Consider the following 17,963-nt stretch of genomic DNA (forward strand, 5'->3'; position numbering starts at 1 on the left):
AGAGGTAGCAGAGGCTGGGCATAGTGACAGTGATGAAGAGTTAGATCAGGGGTCCCCAAACTACGGCCCTCGGGCCACATGCGGCCCCCTGAGGCCATTTATCCGGCCCCCGCCGCACTTCCCCGGAAGGGGCACCTCTTTCATTGGTGGTCAATGAGAGGAGCATAGTACTACTCAGTTTGTTGATTTAAATTTACTTGTTCTTTATTTTAAATATTGTATTTGTTCCCGTTTTGTTTTTTTACTTTAAAATAAGATATGTACAGTGTGCATAGAAATTTGTTCATAGTTTTTTTTTTTATAGTCCAGCCCTCCAGTGGTCTGAGGGACAGTGAACTGGCCCCCTGTGTAAAAAGTTTGGGGACCCCTGAGTTAGATGATACCCAACGAGAGAAGGAAATGGGATCCAGACTGTAGATGAAGGACCAGGGCTCCTTCAATTAACAACTGTTTTATTTTCCTCTCCAAACATTCTTTGATATGAAAAAAAAATCCATTTTTATGAAGTTTTTTCAGGTTGTCTTATGGATCCAGGCTGTATTTGGGTCTCTTGCCTTGACTTCTGGAGTCTGATTTTCAGAAGCTGTATGGGATTATAAATTGTTATGGAATGTTTCCCTTTCTCTAATGTGCTAAGAAATATGTGTTCTATTAGGAATACTAAATTTAAGAAAGGATTATGTACATTAATGTAGATCTTGAAACAGGCATATTTTATCATCACTCACAGAGCTGTTCAGTGGCTTTCAATTTTTAAGGAAGGTGGTTTGCGTGTTGATACAATATCTTAGGAGACCTGTAGGACTTTGGTCAGAACAGGAGGAAGACGGGTTGCGCGTTTCACAACTATCTGTTGCATCAGTCATTTACTCTGTTAGAACTCTTTAGACCCTTTGCAATTTTTTCATGACTTGCTAAATTTCAGTGTCCTTCATTTGGAGAAACATACATTTGAGATATTCTTCCTGTTTGAATGATATAGATCAGAAGTACCTTTTAAATTTAATATTCTTGAAAACTATTATATTTTAGTAGTCCTTTAAGAAATTGGTCTGTTACAGGATGAAGTGAAAATATCTATCAGTATCAGGTGTGCAGTTTTTTTGTTTTTCTTTTTATGCAGTCAGCTTACCGGTATATATAGCTCCTGGACTTCACAGTTTTGTGCCCTCTGCTTCTGGTTCTTGGGTACGTTCCTAGGTATAAGCATGTCCCACTCTCAGCAGCACAGGATTAAAGCAGCTCTAAGCTGATTTCCAGCTCTGACATTGTCATTCTTTAAAATGTTGAGGGTTTTATTTTGGTGGGTTTTTTTTTTTTTTTTGGTGTGTGTGTGTGTGTGTGTGTCAGAGACAGAGAGAGGGACAGACGGGAAGGGAGAGAGATGAGAAGTATCAATTCTTCATTGTGGCTCCTTAGTCTCCTTAGTTCATTGATTGCTTTCTCATATGTGCCTTGACCAGGGGGCTCCAGCCAAGCCAATGACCCCTTAGGTCAAGCCAGTGACCATGGGGTTTCAAACCTGGGGCCTCTGCATCCCAGTCCAATACTCTATCTACAGCGCCACTGCTTGGTCAGGCTAAAATGTTGAGTTCTAAGTTGGCTTACCACCACCCTCATCTTACTTTTTTTTTTTTTTTTTTGCATTTTCTTTTCTGAAGCTGGAAACAGGGAGAGACAGCCAGACAGACTCCCGCACGCGCCCGACCGGGATCCACCCGGCACCCCACCATGGGGTGACGCTCTGCCCACCAGGGGGCGATGCTCTGCCCATCCTGGGCGTCGCCATGTTGCGACCAGAGCCACTCCAGCGCCTGAGGCAGAGGCCACAGAGCCATCCCCAGCGCCCGGGCCATCCTTGCTCCAATGGAGCCTCAGCTGCGGGAGGGGAAGAGAGAGACAGAGACGAAGGCGCGGCGGAGGGGTGGAGAAGCAAATGAGCGCCTCTCCTATGTGCCCTGGCCGGGAATCGAACCCGGGTCCTCCGCACGCCAGGCCGACGCTCCACCGCTGAGCCAACCGGCCAGGGCCTCATCTTACTCTTTTACATATGGTGCTTTCAGTAGAAAAACTGTAGTAGGTGATAATGAATTGGAAAGGAGTAGAATATGATTGGCAGTCCTTGAAGAAAAGCAGGATTCTTAGAAAGGTGAGGTCAGTGAGACTTTCCTTTTTTTTTTTTTGGTATCCTTCTGAAGTTGGAAACGGGGAGGCAATCAGACAGACTCCCGCATACACCAGACCAGGATCCACCTGGCATGCCCACCAGGGGGCGATGCTCTGCCTATCTGGGGCGTCTCTCTGTTGCAACCAGAGCCATCCTAGCGCCCAGGCAAACTTTGCTCCAGTGGAGACTTGGCCGCCGGAGGGGAAGAGAGAGATAGAGAGGAAAGAGAGGGGGAGGGGTGGAGAAGCAGATGGGTGCTTCTGTGTGCCCTGGCTGGGAATTGAACCCAGGACTCCTGCACGCCAGGCCGACGCTCTACCACTGAACCAACCGCCCAGGGCCGAGACTTTCCATTGAAGAGTTGAACAGTGCTCCTTCCAGAGTTCATTTTTGAAGAGGACTTCTAGGTCTCTTAAGACTTTGGTGGTATTGATTCAGACTTTTCCTTGGTATGAGTATATATACATTTGGCTGTCATTGCATTTTTTAAGTTTTCAAATGTAAATGAGAGAAAGTGAAGGTACTGAACAAGGCAGTTCTGCTTTTTGTCCAGAAGGTGATATTACACTTGAAATATCAGCAGTAAGTTGTTTTTTTCTTCTCTGGACTCTATATACATTTTCTTTGCCATTGAGGTAGGTTAGTGGGTGTCTAAGAAAAGAGATGACATAAATAAGAGAGGCAGAGAGGTTCAGTGGAAAGTGCCTTTGCAGCAAATGAGAAGACTTAAGGGTGGGAGTGAGGGGACCAGAATAAGGCAAGAAAATGGGACTCTCAGGGCAGCATGCTTCTGGATCAGATGCCGTGAGTCTGGTATGGCAGGGTTGTCATTTTCAACATGGGAAATAATTCTTAATGAGCAGAAGGTTGCCAGACAAATTGAGGTCAGAATATATCTTACACAGGTTGGGCAGAGGACAGTTTTTCAACTGTGGAATTAAACATTTTTGTTTAAAATATTATGTTCTATTCATTTTAGGTTAAATTCAGTAGACATGCTGCATTGTATCCTGTGCAGTTTCCAGGTTTGGGCCTAGTACTTCCCAAGAGTGTTCAGGAAAGTTTGCAGTTTAGCTAAGCTTGCACCCTGTGTGCAAGCTTACATCTTTTGTGGAAAAGTATAGCTGCTTCAGGAGTTGCTTCTCTCTTGGAAAGTGGATGACTCCTATTAAGAGCAAGAAATTATACTTTGAGGGCAAAATGGCGGTCTGTAAGGATATGATTCCCTATATCAGCTTAGCTTGTAGTTTCACAACATAACCATTACAACCACAAGCAAAGTAAGATAAAATTTTTAATCTTCATATTGTTTTACATAACATTTTATGTATTTAGGCTTTTTTATAACCAAGTGGAGTGGTTGTTTGGATTTTGTCAGAGATTTAATGGATGAAATACTTTCCTTCTAGCAGAGGGTTAGTGAGATGATCTTAAACTCTTTGTTTTGTTTGTGATTTTAATAAGAATCTTAGCTAGAGTGATCTTTTCAAATAATTGTCCTCTAAGGTGAGATAATGTATCATAAACCAATTGTAAAGCTTGAAGCTGGAAGGGACATTTTTCATTTTTTGTGTGGAATTACTAGGTAAGTTCTGAATTAAAAGCAGTTAGGGGGAAAAATTTTAATTTTCGGTATACTTTACTTTTTTTTTTTGTATCTTTCTGAAGCCGGAAACGGGGAGAGACAGTCAGACTGACTCCCGCATGCGCCCGACCGGGATCCACCCGGCACGCCCACCAGGGGCGATGCTCCGCCCACCAGGGGGCGATGCTCTGCCCCTCCAGGGGGTCGCTCTGCCGGGAACAGAGCCACTCTAGCGCCTGGGGCAGAGGTCAAGGAGCCATCCCCAGCGCCCGGGCCATCCCTGCTCCAATGGAGTCTTGCTGCGGGAGGGGAAGAGAAAGACAGAGAGGAAGGAGAGGGGGAGGGGTGGAGAAGCAAATGGGCGCTTCTCCCATGTGCCCTGGCCGGGAATCCTACCCGGGTCCCCCGCACGCCAGGCCGACGCTCTACCGCTGAGCCAACCGGCCAGGGCCTGGTATATTTTTCTTGTAGATACTTTTCCAATCATATTTAGCTATTTGCATCTTGTATCTGATTTATGCCCTCCCTAGAAGTAGAACTAGATCAAGATATAAAAATAAATCTACTTTTTCCACTATCTTTTTCAATTAGAAGCACAGGTGAACATATATAAAAGACAATTTTAAAAATCTCGAAGTTTATTGGCAGCATCTGTTTAGGATTATTTCCATACCAGGTGCCAGTTAAACATGTAATTAAACAGCTACTCTACTGAGATTGGATTCCTTTCTTTAATTCATCAGGGTCTTGCCTGACCAGGTGGTAGCGCAGTGGATAGAGCGTCCGACTGGGATGCCGAGGACCCAGGTTTGAGACCCCGAGGTCGCCAGCTTGAGCGCAGGCTCATCTGGTTTGAGCAAGGATCACCAGCTTGGACTCAAGGTTGCTGGCTCGAGCAAGGGGTTACTTGGTCTGCTGTAGCCCCACGGTCAAGGCACATAGGAGAAAGTAATCAATGAACAACTAAGGTGTTGCAATGAAAAACTGATAATTGATGCTTCTCATCTCTCTCCGTTCCTGTCTGTCTGACACTATCTGTCCTTCTATCTGAGTCTCTCTGTCTCTGTAAAATAAATAAGTAAATAAAGGCAAAAAGTAAATTTAAAAAAATAATTCATCAGTGTCTTTGAGTAAAACACATTTACTGTGAGGAGACTCAGTGGAAAGAATGGACTGTCATAGAAAGATTGAATCTTAAAAGAGCGAGCTAGAATAACATCTCTTCTGGAAACAGACATTTTTGCTGTGTGAATACCCTTGCTATTCAAGCCTACAAATTCAGTTGAGTTTACAGGTGACTCCTGAACAACCCAGGTTTGAACTGCATGAGTCCTCAGAATTTTTCAGTAAGTACAGTTGGCCCTTTGTATCTGCAGGTTTAAACATCCTTGGATTGAAAATGGTGTTTTCATACTCCCAACTGCAGATGGAAAGTACTGATTTTGATTTGTGATTTAATTTGCAGATGTAGAGGGCTGACTGTAGAGTCAAGAGTTACACTCAGATTTAAGAGCAGGGGTCAGCGCCCCTAACCTTGTTGTTTCAGGGTCATCCTTATAATCTGTATAAGGTGCTATGGAAGATACAGCACCTAACATACAAACTATTCTGCTGTAAGACAGGAATATGCAATTTAAATGTCTACTGATGCCAACAGCCGTGAGATATACAGTATAATCCAGTCAGCAGCACAAGGCAAATGGACAAAGAACTGTTAAGTCCTGTTATGGTATTTTATTTTCTTATACCTCTCTCACAATGGGCATATTGAGTTTATTGAAGAAAGTTACTAACAGATGTCCATCCAGCTCCAAAATACTATGATTGTGCTTTAATGATTTTATATTACTTCTTTGATCCCCTCCTTTTTTCCTTTTGAGAGAGAGACAGGAAGGGAGAGAGATGAGAAGCATCAACTTGTGTTGCTTTTAGTTGTTCATTGATTGCTTCTTAAATGTGCCTTGATGGGGTGTGAGGGGTGGCTCAAGCCAAGCCAGAGACCCTTTGCTCAAGCCAGTGACCTTACGGCAGTGGTTCTCAAAGTGTTAGCCAGGGCGCACTGGTGTGCCCTAGAAGATTTCCAGGTGTGCCCTATGGTATTCCAGAGAAATATGTGCCTGTTGGGGACCAAAAAACCAACAGGGTTTTGGGAGTTTAGATTTTTGGGGGACAGGTGTGGGGAATTGGCTGTAAGCTGACAGTCTGCCCAACCCCCAACCTCTCTTGCCTGATTAGGTTGCAAAGGCTGTTAAGCTGTGGTGCTGGATTGCACTACTCTCCCCCCATGTTCCTGGGAAAGACTGGAGGCAAGTTTCTTCTATCCTTTGTTTGGTGTAAAGTTAAGATGATATGAATGGTAGGGGTTTTCTGCACTCAACACAATTAAGAGTAAAAAGAGAGGAATTCTTTAATGTATTGATGAGGAAATGAGAATTTGCCTTTTAAATAAATGCCTAAACATTGAAGAAATCGCTAGGACACATCAGGCTCACGTTTCTCATAAACACAAGAATGGAAAAACTTAACACACACACAAAAAAACCCAAAAAAACTTAACATATTCATGCCGGGACCTGCCAGATTTACTAAATCTTACTAAGAATGTATCTATATATATAAAAAGATAACTTTTTTGTCATTTTTTAATTTTTTAACCCCTCTTTTTTTTTTACATATTCTAAAAAGCATAACAAAAAATGTAACTTTTTAATGTCAGAATAAATTTAATTTTGTCATAGTTATTTCATTTAATTACCTTATAAGCACACTTGGACTTTATATTTTTTTCTTTAATATTTGACTTGATTATAACATTTCTCAGAAATTTGTATATAGTGCGCCTACAATTATTTGTAGGATTTTATTTATTTATTTATTTTATTCATTCATTTTTAGAGAGGAGAGAGAGGGGGAGAGAGAGAGACAGAGAGGAAGAGAGAGGAGAGAGAGACAGAGAGAGAAGGGGGGAGGAGCTGGAAGCATCACTTCCCATATGTGCCTTGACCAGGCAAGCCCAGGGTTTCGAACCGGTGACCTCAGCATTTCCAGGTCGACGCTTTATCCACTGTGCCACCACAGGTCAGGCTATTTGTAGGATTTTAAATGCGCCCCAACTTCAAAAAGTTTGAGAACCACTGCCTTAGAGTTTTAAACCTGGTACCCAGCATCCCAGGTTGACATTATCCACTGTGCCTCCACCGGTCAGGCAATATTTTGTTTTTTTTTCTAATGGGCTTATTTAGTTTCATAGGTCTGGAAGGTAAACTGCCTTTCCTACAAAGTTATATTCAGACATTGAAAGTAAAAGGTTTTGACTTTTCCAATGGACTCTCGGGGGGATCATACAGTACTTAGGGCAGTCTCTGAAGTTCCTAAGCCCATTTTCCATCTCTAGTCAAATTGTGTGTACTTAACTAGTTGACTAGATGCTTTTTTTGTATAATGATTCTAATAGTTATGCTGGGGTTCTTATTCTTAGCATACGTATCTGTGTAGTACGTTCTTATATTGTCTTCATTGCTCATTTTCTGTGCTGTAACTCAGAGGTCTATTTCTGATCTCTTCTGATCCAGAGACAAATAAATCATTTCCAAATTACCCTTTTGTATCAAGGAAAGGAATTTCATGCTTTTTAGGAGAATATTATCTTTTTGTTTTAGAAATGATAAAATTCTCAAACTATGATTCTGTCACTGATACTTGACAATCCACTGAAGTAGACCAGGCATATGCATGAAAGTAAGGCTCTAAATCTTTAATAATAATCTCTATTAGTATATAGTGTGACAGGGATATGTTCTGAGAAGTGGAGTGTTAGTGATTTTGTTGTATAAGCATAGAATAGGAGGTACAGCCTACTACAAACCTAGGTTAGATGGTATAGCTTATTACAGTGAATACTCTATATTGTCTATCAGTATACTGTATACTGGATTTGTGTATCTAAACATAGATAGACAAATGCAGTATATCTGTGTGACCCCGTGGAATTGCTGGGTCACATGGTAACTATATGCTAAACATTTTGAAACTTTGTACCATTGTTCATTTCCACCTGGAATGTAGGAAGGTTCAAGTTTCTCCATGTCCTTGCCAATACTTGTTAGTACTGTCTTTTGATTGTAGCTATCTCAGTGAGTGGGAAGTGGTATCTTGTGTCTTGTTTTGTGGGGTTTTTTAAATATTTTATTTATTGATTTTTAGAGAGAAGGGAGAGAGAGAGAGAGAGAAGGGGAGGAGCAGGAAGCATCAACTCCCATATGTGCCTTGACCAGGCAAGCCTAAGGTTTCGAACTGGCAACCTCAGTGTTCCAGGTTGATGCTTTATCCCACTGTACCACCACAGGTCAGGTGGTATCTTGTGTTTTGATTTACATTTCCCTAATGATGATGAGCATCTTTTCATGTGCTTATTAACCTTTTCCCTATCTTTTAGGAAATGTCAGTACAGATTCTGCCTTTTTGGGGGGGGGGCAGGGGACTGACAGGGACAGACAGTCGGGAGGGGAGAGAGATGAGAAGCATCAACTCATAGTTGCAGCACCTTAGTTGTTTATTCATTGCTTTCTCATATGTGCCTTGATGGAGGTGGGGTGGGGGGCTCCAGCCGAGCCAGTGACCCCTTGCTCAAGCCAGCGATCTTTGGGTTGAAGCCAGTGACCATGGGGTTATGTCTGTAAATCTCATGCTCAGGCCAACCACCCTGCGCTTGAGCCAGTGAACCTGCTGTCAAGCCAGCGACCTTGGAGTTTGAACCTGGGTTCTTAACATCCCAGGTCATCACTCTATCCACTGCACCAGCTCCTGGTCAGGCATAAGAATCTGCCTGTTTTTAACTTGTCTCTTATAGTGAGTTATAGGAATTCTATATTATAACTTTTTTTCTTTTTTTTTTTTTAGTGAGAGGCAGGAGACAGACTGTAGCATGTGCCCTGTTACCCACCCGGCAGCCCTTGTCTGGGGCTGATGTACAAATCAGCCGAGCTATCCTCAGTGCCCAGGGCTGATGCTCGAACCACTTGAGCTGCTGGCTGTGAGAGGGGGACAGAGAGAGAGTGGAGAGAGGAAGGGGAAGAGAAGCAGATAGTTGTTTCTCATGTGTGCCCTGACCTGGGATTGAACTCAGGACTTTACATGCTGGCCCGAAGCTCTATCCATGGAGCCAGCTGGCCAGGGCCTAAATAAATGTGTGTTTTTTTTTTTATCAGATACATAATTTGCAAGTATTTCCCCCCATTCTGTTGGTTATTTTGTCACTTTCTTGATGGTGTGCTTTGAAGCACAAAAGTAATAATTTTCACTTTTGCTGCTTGTGTTTTTGGTGTTCTAGAAGTCATTGTCTGATACAGGCTCACAAAGATTTACTCCAATGTTTTTTCCTGAGTTTTCTAGTTTCAGCTCTTACATTGAAGTGTTTGACTCACTTTTTTAAAAATTGTGCCTTTATTGCGCTTAACAGGTGTTGCCTTTTCTTACAAGTTGAAAGCAAGACCCTCAACCAGCAAAATGATTTTTTTTGGTTAAATTTAATGGGGCGACATTGATCAGTAAGAGTAGTACATAGGTTTCAGGTAAACATTTTTATAGCATTTGAACTGTTGATTGTGTTGTGTGCCCATCCCCCAGAGTCAAATCAGTTTTTGTCACCATATTGTCCCTCTTTACTCCCTTCCCCCACTCAGCCCCTCCCTGATAAACCCCACTCCCTGGTAACCACTTCACTTTTATGTATGCCCATGCGTCTCAGTTTTATATCCCACCTGTGTGTGAAATTATATAGTTCTTAGCTTTTTCTGATTTACTTATTTCACTTAGTATAATGTTCTCAAGGTCCATCCATGTTATAAATGGCACTGTCATCATTTCTTATGGCTGAATATTATTCCATTGTATATATGTACCACATCTTCTTTATCCAATCCCCTATCAAGGGACACGTTTCCATGTCTTGGCCACTGCAAATAATGCTGCTCTGAACATGGGGTACATATGTCTTTGCATACCAATGTTTTTGAATTTTGGAGGTAGATACCCAGTAGACGGATTGCTGGGTTATATGGTAGTTCTATTAAATTTTTTTTTTTTGAGGAACCACCATACTTTCTTCCATAATGGTTGTACCAGTTTACATTCCCATCAGCAGTGGATGAGGTTTTTTTTTTCCTCCACAGCCTCTCCAACACTTATTACCTGTCTTGTTGATAACAGCCAATTTAACAGGTGTCAGGAGGTAGTTTTGATTTGCATTTCTAGAATAGCTAGTGAAGATGAGGTTCTTTTCATATATCTGTTGGCTACTTGTATCTCTTCTTGGGAGAAGTGTCTGTTTAGGTCCTTTCCCCATTTTTTCCCCTTTTTCATTTTTTTATAACAGAGAGACAGGGACAGATAGGGACAGACAGGAAGAAGAGAGATGAGAAGCATTAATTCTTCACCGTGGCACCTTAGTTGTTCATTGATTGCTTTCTCATATGTGCCTTGACAGGGCGGGGGTGGGGGGTGGAGACGGCTACAGCAGAGCAAGTGACCCCTTGCTCAATCCAGTGACCATGGGGTCATATCTATGATCCCATCCTCAAGCCAGCGGCTTTGGGGTTTTGAACCTGGGTACTCTGTGTCCCAGTCCGACACTCTATCCACTGTGCCACCACCTGGTCAGGCTCCTCTCCCCATTTTTTAATTGGATTGTTTGCTTGTTTGTTGCTGAGTTTTGCAAGTTCTTTATGATTTTGGATGTTAACCCCTTATTGGAGGGGTTGTTTGTAAATATCATCTCCCTTTTGATTGGCTCTCCTTTGTTTTGTTGTTGGTTTCTTTTGCTGTACAGAAGCTTTTTAGTTTGGTATAGTCCCATTCACTTATTTTTGCCTTTACCTTCCTTGCCTTTGGTGTCAAATTTATAAAATATTCTCTGTGACCAAGGTCCATAAGTTTAGTATCTATGTTTCCTCTATGTACTTTATTGTTTCGTATCTTATATTTAGATCTTTGATTCATTTTGAATTAACTTTTATGTTCGGGGACAAACAGTCAAATTTCATTCTTCTACATGTGGCTTTCCAATTTTTCCAGTACCATTTATTGAAGAGGTTTTCTTTTCTCCATTGTGTGTTTTTGGCTCCTTTGTCGAAGATTATTTGTCGACAAATAAATGGTTTTATTTCTTTTTCTTTTAATCTACTTATTAAATTTTTTAGAGAGAAGGAAGAGATGGAGAGAAGTTGGGGGAGAGGAGAGGGAAGCAGTTGCTTCTCATATATGCCTTGACTGGGCAAGCCTGGGGTTTCAAACCGGCGACCTCAGTATTCCCAGTTGCTGCTTTATTCACTGCACCACCACAGGTCAGGCAGTAGTTTTATTTCTAGACTCCTCAATTCTGTTTCATTGGTCTGTATGTCTATTTTTCTGCCAATACCAGCTGTTTTGATTATTGTAGCTTTATAGTATATTTTGAAGTCAAGTAGCGTGATACCTCCGGCTTCGTTCCTTTTTCTCAGGATTGCTTTTGCCTTTGGGGTTTCTTAAGGTTCCATAAAAACCTGGTGATTTTTTGTTTTATTTCTTTAAAAAATTACATCAGGATTTTGATGGGGATTGCATTAAATTTGTATATTGCTTTGGGTAATATGGTCTTTAACTGTTGATTCTTCCAATTCATGAACATGTAATATTTTTTCATTTCATTGTGTCTTTCATTAGTGTTTTGTAGTTTTCAGTATATAGGTTCTTCACATCCTTTGTTTATTCCCAGGTATTTTATTTCTTTTGTTGCAATTGTAAAAGGAATTGTTATTTTTAAATTTTTCAAAGTTTAATCGTTGGCATAAAGGAAAGTAATAGACTTTTGTATATTGATTTTGTATCTTGTGACTTTATTGGTTTATTCTAATAGTTTTTTGGTGGAGTCTTTGGGGTTTTCTATATACAGGATCATGTCATCAGCAAAAAGTGTTACCTTTACTTCTTTCCCCATATGAATGCTTTTTATTTCTTTCTCTTGCCTGATTGCTCTGGTTAAAACTTACAGAACTATGTTGAATAAGAGTGGAGAGAGTGGGCAGCCTTGTCTTCTTCCTGATTTTAGAGGAAAAGACTTCAGTTTTTCACAATTTAGTAAATTATTGGCTTATGGTTTGTCATATGTGGCCTTTTTTATATTAAGGTACTTTTCTTCTATACCCATTTTATTAAGTGTTTTAAGTGTAAATGAATATTGTATCTTATTGAATGCCTTTTCTGCATCTGTTAATAGAATCATACGATTTTTGTCCTTTGATTTATTGATGTGTATTACGTTGGTCAATTTATTTATGTTGAACCACCCTTGTGCTCCTGGAATGAATCTCACTTGATTGTGATATATTTTTTTAATGTATCATTTTATTTGATTTGTTGGTATTTTGTTTAGGATTTTTGCATCTGTATTTATTAGATGTAGGTCTGTAGTTTGCTTTTTTGTGTGTGTCCTTTCCAAGTTTTGGTATCAGGGTTATGCTGGCATCATAAAATTTGTTAGGGAGTATTGCTCCTTCCTATGTTTTTTGGAAGACTTTGATAAGAATAGGCACCAAATCTTTAAATGTTTGTTAGAATTCACTAGTGTAGCCATCTGGTCCTGGACTTTTATTTATAGGGGAGTTTTTGATAGTCGTTTCTATTTCCGCCCTGCTTATGGGTCTATTTAGGTTTTTCCACTTCTTCGTGACTCAGTATAGGAAGATTGTATGATTCCAGGAACTTATCCATTTCTTCTAGATTGTTGAATTTGGTGGCATATAATCTTCCATAATATTGTAGTATGATCCTTTGTATATTACTGATGTCTGTGGTAATTTCTCCTCTTTCATTTTGGATTTTGTTTATATGTGTCATTTTCCTTTTTTCCTTAGTATAGCCTGAGGTCTGTCAATTTTATTGATCTTTTCAAAGAACCAGCTCTTTGTTATATTAATTTTTCTATAGTTTTTTATTCTCTATTTCATTTAGTTATGCTCTAATATTTATTATTTCCTTTCTTCTGCTGAGTTTGGGTTGCCTTTGTTCTTTTTCTAGTTCTTTCAGATGTAATTTAGGTTGTTTATCTGGAATCTCTTGTTTCTTGATATAAGCCTGTAATGATAGAAACTTCCCTTTTATTCTTGCTTTCAGTGCATCCCAGAAGTTTTGATATGTTGTGTTATTATTCTCGTTTGTGCACATCTTTTCATCTCTGCTTTTATTTCTTCTTTGACCTAGTCATTCATTAGAAATATGTTGTTTAATTTTCACACTTTTGTGGGTTTCTTGACTTGCTCTTTGCAATTGAATTCTAATTTCTAAGCCTTATGGTCAGAGAATATGCTTGGTATAATTTCAATCTTTTTTAATTTGTTGAGGTTAGTTTTGTGACCCAACGTACGGTCTGTGCTTGAGAATGTTCCATGCACACTGTGAAAAATGTATAATCTGATGTTCTGATATGAAATGTTTTGTAAATGTCTATCATGTCAACTTATTCTAGTGTGTCATTTAATGCTGTTATTTCTTGACTTCTTTAATTTTCTTTTTCTTGATTGATTTTCTGTTTGGATGATCTATTTAAAGCCATCAATGGTGTGTTGAATTCTCCACTATGATTGTATCTTTATCTGTTTCTATTTTTAGATCTGTTAGTAGATGTCATATATATATATTTTGGTGCTTCCTGATTTGGTGCATACATATTAAGAAATGTTGTGTCTTCTTGTTATAGTGACCTTTTTATCATTATGAAATATTCATCTTTGTCTCTTGTTACCTTTGTTTTCTTGAAGTTGACATTGGCAGATATTATTAGTATGGCTACACCTACTTTTCTTTGGGTATTATTTGCTTGGAGAATCATTTTCCAACCTTTCACTTTGAGTCTGCTTTTGTCCTGGCAGTTTGGACATGTCTCCTAAAGGCAGCATATGGTTGGAATTTTTATTATTATTATTATTATTATATTATTATTATTATTATTTAGTGAGAGGAGGAAGGCAGAGACAGACTCATGCATGCGCCCTGACCAGGATCTACCTGGCAAGCAAACTAGAGGGTGATGCTCTGCCCATCTGAGGCCCTTGTTCCATTGCAACTGGAGCCATTTTTTAGCACCTAAAGCGGAGGCCACAGAGCCATCTTCAGTGCCTGGGGGTCTTGCTCCAATCTAGCCATGGCTGCAGGAGGGGAGGAGAAAAGGGAGAGAAAGAGAGAAGTGAGAGGGGGTGGAGTAGCAGAGGGGGGTGAAGAACACACTTCTTCTGCGTGCCCTGACTGGGAATTGAATACAGGATATCCACACTCCAGGCTGATACTCTACTGCTGAGCTAACCGGCCAGGCCCTGCGTTTTGCTTTTTGGTCCAATCTGCTCTTTTTATTGGTGAGTTCAATCCATTTACTTTTAGGGTAATTATTGACGCAGGAGGATTTCTATAGCCATTTTGTATTTTGTTTTCTGGTAGTTTTGTGTCTCCTTTAGTTCTTTTCTTTTGTGTTTGTGTCAGTTTTTGTTTGTTGATATCCAATACTTTTTCCTCTTATTTTTTAAAGCTATGTGTTTCGATATTGGGTTTTTTTGTGGGTGGTTACCATTGGGTTATTAAAAGGAAATTTTTCATGTATACAGGAGTCCTTTGTCTAAAGAGTGCTTCTGCACTCCATCCTCCTTGTTTTTATTGTAACCATGTTGGAGCTTTTACTTGTAGTGTTATGTTGTTTTGTTTTTTGTATCCAGTCAAATAACCTCCTTGAGTATTTCCTGCGTTGGGGGTTTTCTGGTGATAAATTCCCTTAGCTTCTGTATGTCTAGAAAAGTTTTTATTTTGCCTTATTTATTTTTATTTTTTTACAGGTACAGAGAATCAGAGAAAGGGATAAACAGGGACAGACAGACAGGAACGGAGAGAGATGAGAAGCATCAATCATCAGTTTTTCGTTGCAAGACCTTAGTTCATTGATTGCTTTCTCATATGTGCCTTGACTGTGAGCCTTCAGCAGACCGAGTAACCCCTTGCTCAAGCCAGCGACCCTGGGTCCAAGCTGATGAGCTTTTTGCTTAAACCAGATGAGCCCGCGCTCAAGCTAGCAACCTCGGGGTCTCAAACCTGGGTCCTCTGCATCCCAGTCCAATGCTCCATCCACTGCGCCACCGCCTAGTCAGGCTTTTCTTAATATTTGAAGGATAACTGATAGATCTGGTATTCTTGACTGGTAATTCTTCTCTTTCAGTACTTTAAATGTTTGGCCCACTCTTTCTGGCTTATAGAGTTTCTGCTGAGAAGTCTTACGATAACCTAGTGGACCTTCTTTGATATGTTATGTTCTTTTTTCTCTGTCTTGATGTTACTCTCTTTTTGTCATTGATTTTTGACAGTCTTATTACAGTGTGCCTTGTAGAAGGTCTGTTAAGGTTGAGGTAATTCAGGGTTCTGTTTGCTTCTTGGATTCAAGGATCTAACTCTTTCATAGGATAGGGAAGTTCTCATCAATTATTTGTCTAAATAGGCTCTCGATTCCTTTTCCCCTCTCTTCTTCTGATATGCCTATTATTTTTATATTGCTTTTTCTGATGGAGTCAGACAATTCTTATAGAGCTCTCTCTTTCCTTAATTTGTGAATTTCACTATTCTTCCCTCTGTAGCATTTCTAGTTGCCTGTCTTCAATGTTACTAGTTCTTTCTCTCCTATCTGGCCTGTTGTTTTAGCTAAACTTGCTACTTCATTTTTCAGGTTATGTATTCAGTTCTTCATGACTGTTTGGTTCTTTTTTAATGTTTCATCGCCTTGGTGAAGTACTAGTTTTGTTCATTAATTTGTTTTTTGAGTTCATTAAATTGCCTATCAGTGTTTTCTTGCATCTCATTGAGTATTTTCAGAATTTCAATTTTGAATTCTATCGTTTAACTGCAAGGTTTCCATGTGATTGAGATTGCTTTCTGGAGATTTCTCATTTTCTTTCTGAACTATGTCTCTTTCCTGTGAAGCTATGGAATTCATTTTCCTCTGCCATTATTGTATTTGAGAGTGGTAATGTTAAGAAATCAAACAAAAAGCAACTAAAAATAGGACAAAATTTAAAATATTAAAAAGGAAAGATAAAAGCCACAAAAAGAACAAAGAATAATCAAAAACAAGCACCCACAAAAATTAAAAACTTTAAATATTAAAAGAAAACTTTCAGTTCTGAGGTTTTTCTGTTTTCTTCCAGTAGGTGGCATTGCACTACAAGTTTTAGCTCTGAAATTCCTGGGCTGACCATCACTGCGCTGTTACTGTCATGATGATGGAGGCGGGGCTGCAGTCAGGATGATGGGTGGGGTGTGTTCTGAGGGCTTTTATGGCTTTAGCAAAAGTAGGATTGGGCCTCCAGGTGCTCTTTCCCATGTCCCAACAGACCAGGGGACCAGACACAGCATCTCTATTCTTCAGGGGAAAGAGTGGTCTGTGGAACTAACTAGCTGTGGGGCATGTTTCTGCTACTCTATGCTTCATGATGGGAGGGAGGGATGTGGGAGGCAGTGGGTGAGAGGCACTTTGTGTTTTTTCTCTCTGTGGCAAGTGTCGGCTGCTGAAGACCATGAGAACACTGGCTGTAACCCTTTGTTCAGTCGTTGCTTTGGTTTAGTACCTTTCTAACTGCCCCTCAATCTCTCCACTCCTCCCTGCAGAAGAAGACCCTGTCACTCCAGGTTTCTCTTCTTTCCAGAGTCCTATCATGAGGGCATCTTCCTTTTTTTTTTCCCTCAACCCTTCCCACCTTTAATCAATTCCATGTGTGGATCGTTTTAGGCAAGCCTGTGAGCCCAGCTGGGTGGTTCTTTGGCTGCATTATGGCTGTTCAATTTGTTGAAATTTCAAGGAGATCAAAAGTGTCTCTCATGCCACCATTACTCTGACCATTTGACTCATTTTGAGTTAATTTTTATATAGAGAGTGAGAATAGGGGTATAGTTTCATTTCTTAGCATGAGGGTATCCAGTTGTCCTGGCATCATTTGTTCAAGAGAGCACTTTTTCCACATTGAATTGTCTCAGCACCCTTTTGAAAATAATTGACCATAATGGTAATGACCATTGAAATAATGACCATAATGATTCTCATTTCTGTTTGATCTGTATATCTATGCTATTATCACACTGTATTTGTTGTAGATTAGTGTTAAGTTCTGAAGTTAAGAAGTGTGATTTACAACTTTGTTCTTTTTAAGATTGTTTTGGCTATCCTTAGGTACCTTTCATTTCATGGGTTTTTGGGATCAGTCTCCATCAGTTTTGCGAAGAGGGCAGGTAGGATTTTGCTAGGAGTTGCATTGACTTCATAGATTGTTTTGGGGAGTGTTTTTATAGTAAGAGTAGCATGTTTTCCCATCAGTGAACTTGGATGTCTACCATTCATGAACAACAGATTTCTGTCCATCAGAACTACTGTCTTATGTCACTGATTCTCAGGCATTTGGATTTTAGGACCTCTCACACTTTTAAACATTGAAGATCCCTAGCTCTAAAAATTAAGGCTCAGAATATTTTTAAAAATATATTTTCCTTTAATAATAATAAACCCATTACATATAAATAACATTGCTTATGAAAAGATAACAATCATTTCTAAAACATAAAGTAATTTAATGGGGAGAGCAGCATTGTTTTATATTGTGGTAAATCTCCTTAACATCTGATTTATTAGAATCTCACCTGGATTCTCCTCTGCTTCTGCATCGGATCTTTTGTGATATATTATTTTGGTTGCAATATGAGAAAGAAATCTGGCTGCACACAAATGCGTAGTTGGGAAAGTGAGGAAAATTTTAAATGTCTTTTTGTATAACCTTGAATGTTGTTTGATATGGCACCAAAACTCCATGGCAGTTTTGTGAGGTGAGAATTAGTGAAATAAGCAAATGAAAATCTTTTTGACTTTGTGGGCCCATAGAAAAGACGTCTGAGACCCCTGACAGAGCCCAGGCCACATACTTTGAGACCCCCCCGTTTTAGAGAACAAGACTGAGCAGTGCAGTTTCAAAAGAAAATGGCATGATGACTTAATGACAGTTTTATTATCTGCGTTGAAAAACAACTGGGAAGGAACTTGGATGCTTTTCCTGCTAGGTCAGTGCTTGCTTTTCTCTAGGAAAGACACCCTTAGACCTAGAGTGTTAGGGTAGTGGTTTTCAACCGCTTGTCGATGACTTAGCGGTTGAAAACCACTGGGTG

The 17,963-nt window shown here is 39.9% G+C and overlaps 1 protein-coding gene across 3 annotated transcripts in view; it reads left to right on the forward strand.

The window, feature by feature from the left end:
- The window catches only part of LARP4B (La ribonucleoprotein 4B), a 95,520-nt gene that overhangs the window by 16,670 nt on the left and 60,887 nt on the right, over window positions 1-17,963 (forward strand). The gene's annotated exons all lie outside the window — the stretch shown is intronic.

Source organism: Saccopteryx bilineata, chromosome 5, assembly GCF_036850765.1.
Source record: "Saccopteryx bilineata isolate mSacBil1 chromosome 5, mSacBil1_pri_phased_curated, whole genome shotgun sequence".
NCBI lineage: Eukaryota > Metazoa > Chordata > Mammalia > Chiroptera > Emballonuridae > Saccopteryx > Saccopteryx bilineata.